The sequence below is a fragment of the Perca fluviatilis genome, chromosome 18, assembly GCF_010015445.1.
Source record: "Perca fluviatilis chromosome 18, GENO_Pfluv_1.0, whole genome shotgun sequence".
Lineage (NCBI taxonomy): Eukaryota > Metazoa > Chordata > Actinopteri > Perciformes > Percidae > Perca > Perca fluviatilis.
Genome location: NC_053129.1, coordinates 25202890 through 25215113, shown reverse-complemented (window position 1 = coordinate 25215113; position 12224 = coordinate 25202890). Strand labels below are relative to the sequence as shown.

The following is a 12224-nucleotide window of genomic DNA, read 5'->3' as shown; positions in this document are numbered from 1 at the left end:
TGTTGTTGTGAGCAGAAGCCCATCATCATCATCAACATCATTTTCCCCAACACAATCCCACACCACATTACTCCAGGTCTTGCAGCTGTCTGACATTCTGCCATATGGTGTGTGTGTGTGTGTGTGTGTGTGTGTGTGTGTGTGTGTGTGTGTGTGTGTGTGTGTGTGTGTGTCAGTGGTTGTGAGTGTAAATGACTGAATGTTTGGGAGTCGGGGTGGTAAAACTATCTGTGCGTGGGAAAGTGAGAAAGAAGGAGAAAGACAGACAAGCTCTTGGATAAGGACAGGTAGAAAACAGAGAGGAGAGTCCATTTATGTTCACACAAGGGAGAGAGAGAGAGAGAGATGAATTCCCTTGACCTTAACACCATACAAGCTTTGATTTGTACAGTTCTGTGAACATGGAAGTCCCCTGGCCAGCTGGCAACACTCAGACTAGAAAATAAGAAGAAATACCTGTGAGAAGTTGATTTAATGCGACTGTAAATCCATTTTGTAAAAATAACCTCGAGTGTAGGGAGACTAATGATTATTGTTTTTTAAGAGGTTGCACAATAAACTTTTCTGTCTATTTGACAAACATTAATTGCAAGCACATTCACAGTAAGTCACACATGAAATCACTTTGAATGTTAGCATGTCACTAGTCTGCGGAGTAGCATGTTACTGACTAAATTTGGCCCTTTACTATATGTGGACTAGTCAATTGGCCCCTTCTGTCGAGCTGGTTACATTTAGCCCGCGAAATTCCCGCACTTGTGGCGAAAATAAGAAAAAGTTTCCTTACTTCTGAAACAGAAAAAGAAAATTCCAGTTTTATTTTTCCTTTCTATGTCCTCCGCTGATGCTAACTTCTACTACTTCTTTAAAGTGTTGTTTTCCTTTTGATCACTTGGGGGCAGAAGAACTTCACTTCAAGATGTAAAAAGCCCTAACTCTGACAAAGGATTGCCTTATTTAGTTGTGTTAATATGACTCCTTTGGAGTCATATTTTGGGCGACCTGACTAATGTACGTTCAATTTCTGCATTCCTTTTTAGCTTTTGGTCTTCATAAACTCTGCACCTTAGTAGCTTTGAGATGCTTGCTTTCTTCATTAGCAAGGTGCTAATTTTGTCTGGTGGACGGGTAGTGTACTGTCAGTTTACCTGTGGGTTTCTGTGCTGAGAACAGCTACCTGCTACCAGACACAGGATTGATGAGAGTGGAATTTGCAGGCCAAAACAAATTGCTAAAAGAGACTAAAAAGGCTCTATAGATCTGAAGAAGGCTGCAGAGATGATGTTTCACAGTACACATAAAATCATGAAATCAATTTATTCTGTCTTCATAAGATTGTTATCTAGTGATCATGATTTGACAAATAATTCTGTCATCACAATCGTTTGAAAATAATTACAGGCCATTTTTCACTTGATCACAAAAAAAATCTTTTGTGAAGATGAATAACCGTGCTGTGTCAAGATAACAACATTATCTGTGACCACGGGAAAACAAAACATGAGAAATAATAACAAACTAGTATGATGAATGATATGCTAGCCAGCTAAATGACATCGCAACACGAGATTAATCAAATGTACAACTGCCAAAAATGCTCAGTGCCCAGTTGTAACAAAAAAATGAACCTCTGAATGAACTGAGACAAGCACATAATACATTTAGGGTCACAATCAGCACAATCAAGTGTTCACACTCACTATTACCCACTAGGTGGCAACTTCATGTGAAGGCCACCAGAGGCCCTCCACTTACCCACTCCTAATCCTGAAATACCAGCCCGGGAGCTTTAATTAACTGCTGTAGCACCCTGCCAAGCCAGATCCAGACACCCTCCCCTCCGCTCTGCACTTCCCAGTATTCTCGCCAATGCCTCCATTCCAAATGGAGCTGAAGCTTCATGTTCACATTGAGCCAGAAAAATCAGTGGAGAAAATAGACTCTAAATCACACATTCAGATGTACAAGTGTAGGTGGAAGGTTTCTTGGACAGCCAGATCTTGCACTGACTCATTTTGTACTCCATCTTCTCATGCCACCTGTGGTTGCACTGGGCTTTTTAAAAGCTACCTGTGTTCTCGTGAACCACCTCCATCTATCCTCCTTAACAATATCTAAAAAACAAACTGAGTGGGAAGAGCTGTAGAAAAACAACAACAACAGCAACAGAGCTTTTGGGCATCCTCTAAAATCATTGTTTTGGTTTTATGGCCTTTCGAACATCTAATTCGATGATAACTAAGCAGTTTGTGTCAGCTAATGAAGATGTCCTATGATTAAAAAAGCTCCAGAACAGCTACGAAATTGACTTGAGCTGAGATTGTTTTGTCGAAAGCAACCATGTTTGCATGACTCAAGCATGTAGTCATCTACTTTTAACCACTGCCAAGGAAGACACGGGGCTTATCGGAAGCATGGTGAAATCTGTTTTTGTTGGTGAATCACTGCATCAGCAATTTGTCACACTGATCAAGCTTTAATCCTGCCCCCTTCCTTTCAATCGCATTAGAAACACTGAGCATGTGCGTGTTTCGGCATTTGAATGCTTTCTACTTGTGCCATCATCCCAGAAGCTGGAGCTGGGCCCAAACAGCTGGGGGTGAACATATACTGACATGCAAGAGATTGGTGGAGATTCACATCTGAGTTGGATGGTACCTTCTCTTTTCTAATATCTATTTTTTTCAACCTCAGCCCCCAAATCCCATCATAGCGTGTCTGTATCCAGGCCAACCATTGGTTCGCCTCTTCCCCTCCCATCCACACACATGAAGTTGGGAATCCAACAACTCCAGTGTCTCCTCAGGACAACAAACGTTATTTCTGTTGAGGAAATGTTCAATGAGTGTGTACACGTGTGTGTGTTGTGGGATGAGTTAGTGCAACTGCGGAGGAGTGTGTATTCATATACAGATAGGTGTGTGTGTGTGTGTGTGTGTGTGTGTGTGTGTGCATGCCCTTATGTGCATGCTTACACAAGGTCCAACTGCAATGCACTTGTTCTTCTGCAGGGTGCTGTGATGTCATCCTCCCACCTCTCCACTGTGTTTTCACACCAGTGTGAGTCACGTTGCTCCAGCTCTCTTCGTGGGGAGGTGTGTGTGTGTGTGTGTTGTGTGTGTGTGTTGTGTGTGTGTGTGTTTGTGCATACAGTGCCAAATGGGGGGTATTTTGAACTTGAATTCTGTCTATGCCTCTGCTTTTTCAAACATATCTTAAAAGAGTTCTCTGTAAGTTCCTGCACTCAAAGGGAGGCTGAGATTGCGAGGATCATAGTGCAGTGCAGCTTTTGACAAACAGCTCGCATGATAATCCTCTGAGAAACCAGCCTTCCTCTTTACCACTTGCAGAGACGGAGAACTATAAATACTAGGCTTATACATTCATCTCTAGCAGTGCACTTTTGTGTAATATATACGTCTCTTAATAAGTAATACGTATCTGCTAATGGAGTTTGCATGGAGCATTCACAATGATAATATAAATTCCCATGGGCCAGACCTGTCTGAAAACTGAAACGTGAAGAACTGTGAAAAAAAGAGTTCTACAAAGTTGCTTGAGTTGCAAAAGAAATAATCCAGCTACATTAAACAAATAAGAAAATAAATAACAAAACTGTTATTTGCATACGTTACTTTACCCGCTGCCAGACTCAAAGCGAGTATTTTGCTTTTATTTCTTACTTTATTTCAATAGATTCAATATGTTTCTGCCGTACAATTGAAGCTCCACCCAAAACATATACACACAGTAAATAATTGATCATTTACCCTTCCTTAGTCTTGTCTTTGCTGTGTTTGTTTAAGCAACTGGCATTCAACTTTGTGGACAAACCTTTAAGGCATGTTCAAATAAAACAGATTGCTTAGGGCTTGTGATGAAGTGGTTTATTTGTCTAGCTTTAACTGCTTCAAACCAAGTACATATGAGCCATATGCCCCTGGCTTCAGACTCCAACACATAAAGTGGAAAAACATACATAGCTGTTATGATAATATGCCAACCCATACGGAAGAGGATTAGGGCCACATGTGAAATATGTTTTTGGGTTCTGAGTTTAAAGTCAGAAATCTGACCTTTTTCTCAGAATTCTGACTTTTTTCATAGGCTACATTTACATTTCTTTCCAGCTACGTTTTGGTTTAAAAACGAATATCTTTTGCTACGTTTACACCTCGCATTCACGCTGCTCTGGCGTTTCAGAGCCTCTAAACTGGAGAAGTTTCTCGTCTCGTTCTCTGAGACTGAGCTACTAACGTTACCATGGTATCTACCAGCAACGGGTGGAGTATACATGCTGCCTCCTGTTTACCCCGGCATGCGCATGCCCAGTACGCGAGAATGTTCATGAAATATGCGGTTTGGGCGTGACAGTTTAAACAGGGATTATTTCTTCTACTGTAGCTAAAAACCCTTGGGTGCACGTAGATCGCTTTTGGTTCAAAACTCCTCTTAAAAACCAGAACATAGCAATGTAAATGTAGCCTCAGAATTCTGACTTTGAACTCAGAATTACATTACATTACATTACATGTCATTTAGCTGACGCTTTTATCCAAAGCGACTTACAATTAAGTGACTTGTTTCTCAGAATTCTGACTTTAAACTCAGAACTCAAATGCATTTGGCCCTAATCCTCTTCCGTACAACACCAATCATCTGTCCATTCTCTAAAGTGCTTGTCCTGGTTAAGGTCATGATATCAAAATAATAAATAATGTCATTTCCATCAGCCTCAGCTGTACTTTGTGTGTGGTGCTAATAAGCGAGTGTTAGCATGCTCACACGCTCAACTAAATGGTGAACATGGTAAACATTACCTGCTAAACTAGTTAGCATGTTAACATTGTGATCGTGAGTACGGTAGCATTCTGAAGTTAGCTTTTAGCTCAAAGCACAGCTGTACCTGAGTACAGCCTCACAGAGCTGCTAGGGTTGCTACAGACTCTTGTTTTGCTCTTATTTGTGTTTCTTTTTCTTTTTCATGCATGGGACATAAAGTATCCACTTTGCTCGAAATGCCCCCCAGTCCTTGTCAAGATGTAAGGGCCAACAAAAAAAAAAGTTGTCCATCTCTAAGCATTTGCTCTTTCTTTTGAAGTAGCGATCAACTGAACATCATGAGTTGGTTTTGTCCTCTTCTTCAGCCAGGTGTTGTAACTGGTCTCTTTCTTGAGTCAGGTTGTTGTAACACCCAGGGCCATCTCCATTTTCCACTCAGAGTTGCTCTTCGTAACTGTGTTTGACTGATAAACAATAAGCCAATAAAGAAACACTGTCAACCAGCAAAAAAGAAGAAAAAAAAGTTTCTGTTCTCCTGTCCTAAAATGTTTGCCAATCATTCAGCCTGGTGAATTAATCCCACTAGTTTCCTCTCACAATAACAATGTGCAACAAAACACTAATTGGGCACACACTTCAATCAAGACACAGTGGTCTCCACTTATGAAAAACAAGCGCATCAAATTCTATCTATTTTAGGAGCACACTGTCTGCATAATGCCCCTTAGAAATGAGGATAAAAGAGCCAGTGTGTGTGAAAACAACTTGTCGCCTTTCTTCATGTTGATCTCTATTAGTTTAGGAGCGCCGCTTGAGTGGAACTTTGTGAATGGGGCCCATTCTTTTCATTCCTCTGCTTCAAGGGGCAACAGAGCCAGGAATTCCACCGTTCTCCCTCTCTGGGTTACTGTGGTCATGTATCCTATAGGTGGTCGCCCCATGTCTGACTTCACTACTTGACATCTTAATATATCTCAGACAGTCACCATCAGATATGATGGCACAACGTTTGATGCTGTGATCTAAAGGGCATGCTGTAAAAGAGTAGGGGTCAAAGACTGAGCTTCAAAAACTCCCTCATTAAGATGTCTTCTTTCACCACACATCAGTCTATCATACCGCCAAGAGAGAACATGAAAGATAATAGTGAAGGAGGTACAAGCCAAGATGCTGCAAGTGCAAAGACAAGCCCAGTAACTCATGGAATGAAAGGCCACCATTGCTACCAGGTGGGAACTGCAACATTTTCTTTAGTTTTGTACCACATTCATACTACAAACTAAATTTAAGCACGTTTTAGTATGTAATGTATCCATATTGGAAAATGATATTCAGAGGTGTCAAAAGTATTTGCATTCATTACTCAAGTAGAAGTATAGATACTAGGGTTTGAAAAGACTTCTGTAGAAGTTGAAGTATCAACTCAAGCTTTTTACTCAAGTAAAAGTATAAAAGTACTGGTATCAAAACTACTTAAAGTATACAAGTAAAAGTAATGTAAGGGGAAAAAAATGCCATTAAGGACAAAAGCTTAGCCCGCCCCACCTCCACAAAAAATGTTTTTTCTAAAGACATTAATGACTATAATGTTATATTAAAATCATACCTGCAAACTCAGAAGGGCTGAAAAAGGTGACACATTTCTTCTCTCTATCTCTATATATTTAAAAAAAGGAGCACCTTGTTCAATTGTATTTATCTGTTCTGTATGTTCAAAAATATAAAACAATTAAAAGTTTAAATTTAAAAAAGGAGCACAAGGCGACATTAAAGAAAGACTTGTGTATTGCTAAGGCCACAGGGTCAAAATTAAATGATTTATTAAAAATGTAATATAATAACTTATTTCAGGCTGAGTCTGTGTTTTTCAGACAACGGCAGCTACAGTCTGGTGTTACAATCCTCTCCAGTGAAATACACTTTTACACCGTTTAGCTGTCCGCATTTTAACTGTGTTTAGCTGCTAGCTAACGCTAGGCTAGCGTTACCTGCTGTCGAGTCTAGTGTTGACTAGCGTCCCGTGCGGCGATGTTTCAGTTCCCTCTAATGTCCATTTTCGGAGCATCAGAGAGAAGCGCAGGCATTTAAGTGGCACCTAAATAAGGCACCGAAATCCGAATTGCTATTCGGTCCGGTAGATAACGGTCGTTAAGGCACCGGTGCCGTATTAGCACCGGGTCTGTGCAGGTGCGATGGATCGCGTACAAACCAATAGGGTGTCGGAATGGTATATGTTTATACTTCTCATCCAACCACAATCAAATTCACTCTATCCGGATGGCGCGATTTATCTGGATAGGTTTTTGTTTTGTGTGTGTGTATTTTTTAACGATGACAAGCCAGGATGAAGACAAGCCAAACTGAAATATGAGTAACGAGGCTATTTTTAAAATGTAAGGAGTAGAAAGTACAGATAATTGCGTGAAAATGTAAGGAGTAGAAGTAAAAAGTCTGCTGTAAAATAATTACTCCAGTAAAGTATAGATACCCAAAATTTCTACTTAAGTAAGGTAACGAAGTATCCTACTTTGTTACTTGACACCTCTGATGAAACACAAACAAAAACAGTAGAGAGTTTGAGTGTAGTGTTGAGAAACATTGTTGCCCCACAATGCAATGCACAAAGGACATGGAGGAGCTACTCACAGTAGCAAAACATTAAAAACAAATTGGTGAACAGCTCCAGGAAGATTTTGGGCAACAAAACAAAGAAATAAACAACAAAGAAATACGTATTACATCCTTGGGGGAACATTTAGCTTTGTCTTTGTTAATGTTTAATTGGCCGTGGTATTCGAAAAGTCACAGTTGCATTGATGTCCATCAGGACACTACTGTATAATTTCCTGTACAAAACAGAAAAGTACTATGCTGTTTTTTTGTATACTAACTGCAAAAACGGTATATTAGGACAATTGGTATATAGCAAACATTCATTGTATACAATTAATATGTAGTATGGAATTGGGACACACTAATAGTTTTATTGTATACTAACAAAATAAACATGATACAATACAATTTCTAGTACATACTGTAGATAATAATGTAAGGAACTGGAACAAAGTTTATAGCTTGATAAGACCAATTTCAAACTACATACAAATTGTAACCATATTTTGTTAATGCAGTACTGTACATTCACACTGAAAAAGCGACTTTTGAATGTCCCGCAATACACAATGCAAATGGAAGCTATTTTATTTTCTATTTCTATTTTTTCATATATCGAGGGGTTGATTTCCAAAGTTGTATATTTTATAATTCCCCGTCAAAAACCATAAAGTACAGTTCTTTGTTGTGCACAAACAAAAAAAAATTGAAAAAGTATACTATAAAGATTATTATGATGAGGGTATTGGCTGATCCACACTAAATACTTTTAATGTTATTATAAAATTCAACATTTCCATTATCAGTATTGTATTGATACTCCGCATCAGCAAATACCTTAGGTTGAGGTATCAGAATCGACATTAGGAGAGAAAAAGTTGGATTGGTGCTTCCTTAAAGATTAATCCTAAATATAATATCTATAATACTGTACAACACATTAGTTGGTTAAATAAAATTGGGATATAGCTATGTATTTTCCCTTTCAGTCAGCTATTTCAGTTGTACACTCTGGAGGAAAATGAGCTTGAAAGTTTTGAGGGAAGAAATGTCAGCATTTGATAGTGTTTATTACAATATTGGCACAAACAAGTAAGGTCTCACACACACACACACACACACACACACACACACACACACACACACACACACACACACACACACAGGTTCCTCAGACAGTTAGTATTTTGAGAGGCTGCATAGCCTGCCTCTTAAAATATTCTTTTCTTAAGAATGGTGGATCAATGTGTCATTTGTCTTTTAATCTAATAATGTAGTTTGAGTGTAGGGTGTTTAGAAAGATCTTATTACATTGTTTTCGTAAATTAAACAGATTCAAGGAGATACCGGACACTTCTCAGGCCATATAACCCTCATAATTTCTCAAAAAGTGTTCTCAAGTTGTCACTATTTTCTGCTGCCCAAGTAACTGATGCCTCATTATTTTATTGGCGTGACAAACAGTAAGTCATGTATCGTTGTTGGTGATGTGTCTTCTCTATGCTTTAATCCATTCTGAATTGCATTCTGTGGCTAACCCAATTAGACTACTTGAGGTAATCCTGGGGGAGCAGTATTTCACCAGAGAACAATACAAACCGCCCACACTAATATCCGCCCCATGACAGAATGGGGTGGGTAGTGTTAGGACCCACAGAGCTACAGGAATAGAGAGGGTTTCAATGACGGTAATCTCTTTTCCTTTGTCTTTATTAGATTATGTAATCCTGGATGACATTTTAGAATAATGGGTGTGTAGATGGAAAGGAAAGGAAGGCAGAGGTAAATGTAAAGAGAATGAGTAAATGAAGATGAGAATATGAAGTACTGTCCCCGGAACCAGAATTAATAATTATAGAGAAGAAAAGACAGACAGACTTTGCGAACAGAGAATACAGAGAACAAGGTTGTAACTATTCACAGGTGATTATGTAGGAAAGAGAAATGAATTCCTGTGACTCCCATACTATTCACCCACTCCTTCTGTTGGTACCTGCTGAGCTGCTTTAATTAGGGCAGTGTTCTTTCTCTTATCTAATTAAAATTGTATGCTGAAATAATTAATGTATGTGAGCAAAGCAAGCAGGTGGAATTTGAAAAGCTGGGCTTACAGCATTGAAGTTATCATCAGTTTTTGCACTAAATGCGTCGTTGTTGCTGTCTATAGTATATTCATTTCGTTAAGACTTTTAGTTTGTGACATTTACTATCTGGTGGGTCTTTCAAAATCATCTGACACATTATTATTTATGCCATTACGCAAAAGCTGGGGGGCATAAACAACCACGGCAATGGTACATTGGTAAACAGGACTCTGTACAGGTTTTAATTAAAGGAGTCTCACTGGTTGTGATCTCAGGGATGCGCAGAGGCCATCAAAGATCAACTTTTCCTTAGGGATACCAAATAATCAGAAGTGGGAAAAAAGTAAGTAGCCTACATTTACTCAAGCAGGCTACTGCAAAGTCAAAGTCTGTTTACAGGTCTTGAGGAGCACTCATCAGCACAATGGGATGATACAAATCACTGTGTAAAACAGTATTTCAAGCTGCTCTAATGAATATCTTTATGTTAACAATGGATCAAATGAATGTTAAAAGTCAAAAAAATATTTATGGAGCGAATTAGTCTTTCAGCTCACATAAAAGTCATGACTTTTAAGATCCAGAATGTTACTATTTTGATTCAGTCTAACTGCTCTCATCAGCCACATTTCCAGCCACAGTGAGTAGCCTAGCTATTTCCAGCAAAACTGTTCTGATAAACCCACTGTGCACTGCATGCACAGTACAAAATGGCAGTGAAAGTTACCAAGTGCGGGTAAAGAAAGTCAAACATCTAGCAGCTAAAGCCAGTTCTTGCGAAGTTGGTGGACTTTAACAGGGCTAAAAGGAGAGTGAATATTGGACTTATTGGACAGATTTTCTTCAAAAATTGTAAAAAATGAACCTTCAAGCTCAATATTGGATCGTTCTAAACAGTTAATCTACATGAGGTGCTACAAGAGTATGACTGTGGCTCATTATGATGTCATAAATGAGTCACCTTCATCTTATAAATATACCCAGAATACCTGGTATCACACAATCCAGGTAGGCTATTGCTTTCTGGTGGCTGTGCAGTCATTTTGCTATACTGGATGCAAACTGGTGCAATACCAGCTACCGGAGTTTAACCATCAACACCCAAACACCAGTTGCTTGAGGAGGGAAAACGTCGCAAAAAAAAAAAAAAGCCCATCCGATTCTGTTGCCAGAGCAACGCTCTTCCTCTCTCCCATCCTTTCACCAGCAATCTGCCCGCCTGTGCATTTTGTTAAACTCTCGCGAGACTGCGCAGTCTACAAGTTAGACCGCTCGGATTCGTATCGCGAGCATAGAGCCCAGAGGAGTTGAGAGCATACTATGGTTGAGAGGCGGTGACCTCATCGTCGTCGCGAGGCGGAGCGAACCGCTGCAACTTTTAGATGAACTTCTGATTTGAACAAACCGAGAGGCGGTCGGCGGAGTGCACGTCAACAACAGACGCAAAAGGTGAACAGATTCAGAGGTTCTCTGCTGCTTAGTATTTACAGCCGGTTCGTGACGGTGTGTGTGTACGCCGGTGACTGACCAGCGAGAGCGTTATTTTTCCTCTCTTAAACGCCGACAAGGTGGAAATTCATAAAGGTGAGCGCACTCTCTCCTCCGTTGGTCTACCCACTGACACAGGCGATATCAACACTGTTAGTTTTTAGTCACGTTGTTCATGGTTTATTTGTTATCTGTGCATTCCAGCATTTGAGTAAACGTGCATGCGATCCATACAAAGATTTCAGGCAACGCTTCCGGGAACTACACTAAAAAGTTTATCTAGCAGTCGGATAATGTTAGTAACGTTACTCTGTGGTGTGTCACGGCTCACAAACCGTATGCCTCATTTTCTAGCTGATTTAGTTAGCTTCATTTTAACGTGCTCGTATATCAATAATGTCGTTAGCTAAACATTTCTATTTCGGGCCACCATTCAGTTAAAATGTTATGCCTCTCCAGACAATCACACAGTTTAAAATTGAGACACCGTGGCTCTTAAAGAAACAGGAACCCCATCAAAACGACGATCAGATAAATGTAATTGTTGTTTGGTTAAGTTCCTGCGTGACTGCTGTATAATTTGGATGTCTAGCTGCAGTTGCTCTTGTTGGTTTCCTGTCCATCTCACCCTCGCTGACCATCTTTTTTACTTGTGGACACAACCGTCACCAGAGGAAATACCTGTCATACTTCTGAAGCAGCTCTTTCTCTCCTGAAGCTCTTCGTGCAAAGTCAGGATTACACAGTGCAATTTGTTGTCCCGCATTGCTGTCGTTTGCATGGGTTGTTTGTTTGGACGTTGGCAGTGCCTTCACCAAATCTCTGGAAGGTGTGGATGCACGTAGAAATCCTGCAGTGAAGTGCGACGTGTGTTGTGTTTTGCAGGGAAAGTTTATTTGTTTCTCTGAAAACCAGGATTCTGGCTTATTAAAATGTTATTAGTCATGCATAATCTGTTACTGAAGGACACATTGCACACCTAGGAGCTTGCAGGAAATCCCATATCAAGTTGAAGCATAATTTCTACCCAGTGCTCTGTCAAAACCTTTCATTAATCAAAATGGCCGTCTGTGCTGTCTAGTCAGATATGAATAGTGATGTAACTTAAGGGATTAATTTAAGCTACATTTAAGTGATGAAGGTGCCCTCAAGGCTTCGAACACAAAATGAGCAAACTAAATTCTTCAAATATATCTGAATATAGTGCACTCCTTAAAGTTAGTTTATATGCAAGTTTGTTAGTCCATGTGTCTGAGC

The 12224-nt window shown here is 39.7% G+C and overlaps 1 protein-coding gene across 3 annotated transcripts in view; it reads left to right on the top strand.

The window, feature by feature from the left end:
• The first annotated feature begins 10792 nt into the window (after nt 1-10792).
• Nucleotides 10793-12224, top strand: part of sipa1l1 (signal-induced proliferation-associated 1 like 1) — a 93292-nt gene continuing 91860 nt past the window's right edge. For 2 of the 3 annotated variants that reach the window (XM_039781830.1, XM_039781828.1), the window contains exon 1: nt 10793-11063. The gene's annotated coding sequence lies outside the window, so the exon portion shown is untranslated. The remainder of the gene's footprint in view (nt 11064-12224) is intronic. The other variant, XM_039781829.1, reaches the window with a different exon arrangement.